At 37.7% G+C, this 2,409-nt stretch overlaps 1 pseudogene across 1 annotated transcript; it reads right to left on the minus strand.

Moving 5' to 3' along the window:
• Positions 1–1,044: 1,044 nt before the first annotated feature.
• Positions 1,045–1,650, minus strand: LOC104464314 (annotated as a pseudogene). Its single transcript, XR_727577.1, has one exon. The product of XR_727577.1 is annotated as a protein AF-9 pseudogene (transcript).
• Between the last annotated feature and the right edge of the window lie 759 nt (positions 1,651–2,409).

Consider the following 2,409-nt stretch of genomic DNA (forward strand, 5'->3'; position numbering starts at 1 on the left):
GACATGACAACTCCCATGGTATAAAGCAGAGCCTGTCCTATTCCATACTGCCTGAATTTTACCTTTGTATGCCCTACGGGACCAGTCATTAAAAGGTCACTTCAGAAATAAACTACTTTTTCCCTCGTGGCAAGTTTCTATGAAGTAATAACCTAATGCTCACACCTCCTCACAGCAGGATATTTATTGTCTGTTCCAGAGAGGGCTATGAATCTGATGGCAGTTACAGAGGCACACAACAGAAAACAGAAAAATTAGAGATTTGAACATGCATGGCTGGGAAGACTTCCTCTCCACCATGCACCCTACCTCTAGCCATAAGCACAAATAAAGGCACCAAACAAGCCTTCTCTTCCTACTCCTTTCCTTTTTCACTCATCTCTCTATAAAAGATGCTTCTGAAAAAATAAATCTGCTAGGACAATTATTAAAATCCTAATCATCAAGAGCAAATGATGCTTGAAACAGCTGAGCAGGCATAGTAGACAAATATTTTCAGGAAAGCAAACTTCCATAAAAAGAGTCTTTCTTTTTGGGTAAGCCTCCTTAAGAGATTCTCCTCCTAGGAGCATGGATTCTAGGAACTCCTGCTCTGCAAAACTGGCATGTTTCACAGAACTGCCCTTTTTAGCAGAAAAATAACAAATAATGCTCTGATTTACTGCAACCCTTTCCTCAATTTAACTAATTCTCTAACACCTGAACACAAAGACTTAGCATGTGAAACACAAGCATTTAAATCAATTTCCTTTTCTCTTATAAGCAGCATGAAATCCTAAAGAATTAGATCAAAAGAGCAAAATCATTTATAAGCCTCTCCCAAATTTGTCATAAAGTTGACAGATTTATAAATTAAGTGGACTTGAATAGGCAATACAATTCAAATAGAACATGCATAAGTTTGAATAGCCAGCAGCCAACATCCTTCAGTTTGAACAATCTGCCAGCAGACAGGAGAAAGGAAGGGGAAAATACACATATGGAGCACAATCCCACAGCCTGATAATATTCAACACATATGAAGCAAAACCAAAAACCACTTACTTCAGATTTGGAGGACAAGTTTTCCTCCACGTCAGAATCATTGGGATCTACGATATCATCAAACGGTGGCAGAGTAGGTGTCTTCCTTTCCAGTGCATCATTTTCAATTTTGACTCTCCCGACCTTCAGTTGAGATCTATCCTTCGTATGTTTTTTGTCAGCTGAACAAGTAAGAATCAGTGGTGGAGTGCTAGAAAAACTTCTAATTAATGAATCCGAGCCACTTTTTTTTCTTTTTTTTGCAGAAGGCTCATCAGAGTCCAGAACAGAGGGCCTTTTTGCGTGGGTCTTCTTTTCTTGCTGCTGCCCACCTGTTATGGTAAGGATGGGGGTATTTTCAGATTTTGGCTCCTTGGACATGGGTTTGGGTTCCTTAAAGGCCATTTTGGGAACAACTTTTTCATCTTTTAGTGGTTTGTTTTCTTTGGGTTTCTTAGAGGATTCTTTGGAAGATCTGTTGTGTTCCCTGGAAGCTTCTTTGAAGGCACTTTTATGTTCTTTTGAGTCTTTAAAAGTTTTTTCCTTGTGCTCCTTTGTCAACTTGTGGGTCTTTGAAAAACTGTTACTACTGCTGCTGCTATTTGTGTTCAGAATCCTAGTCGGGTCCTGCAAAAACAAAATGCAAAATTTTACTTACCAAAAAAAAAAAAAAAAACAAAAAACATGGACACAGGATTCATATTAAAAACTTGGAACTGCAGGTTGAAAACCAGAAACTGCAAATACCTATATAAGAACAGATAAAAACATCACTGTTTTGGTAATCTTATTTGTTACAAAGTGGTGGAACATGAACAGTTACCACTGCTTGTCAATATCTGCAAGACAAGTTGTTTTTTATCTTAAAATATGTTTTTTAACAAATGTCATAACATGAACATAAAGACAGTTTAGGAGATGTCAATCATGACCATTTGCTATCAGAAAAAAAACAATCAAAAGGAATGGCCAGAATATGACCCATATATTGTCAACAGAATTATTTCAGTATCAGAACAAAACATGTGCTCCTGATGACCTTTCAGGGAAAGTTTGACTTCTCTGCAGTGATCCTCTCTCCAGCTTTTGCCAGATCCTTTTCCTCATACATAGTAACAACCCCAGGTCCAGCCTGGCTACAGAAGATTTGATTTGACACACAACATCCCAGCAGGCACTGTCTTTTTATGGAAAAAACTCCTTACTAAAAAAGCTTTCTTCTTCGTATTTATTGCTGCTGTCTCTAGTGAGTATTTAATTGCATTTTTTTAAATTCAACTGTTAAAAGTGAGAAGGGTTTCTGAGAGGGTGATAACTCAGAGTTATAAGATAGGCAAAGGAGAAAGAGCAGAGCAGTATCACAGCTCACTCAGTCAAATTTGAAAA

Source organism: Pterocles gutturalis, unplaced genomic scaffold, assembly GCF_000699245.1.
Source record: "Pterocles gutturalis isolate BGI_N339 unplaced genomic scaffold, ASM69924v1 scaffold13758, whole genome shotgun sequence".
NCBI lineage: Eukaryota > Metazoa > Chordata > Aves > Pterocliformes > Pteroclidae > Pterocles > Pterocles gutturalis.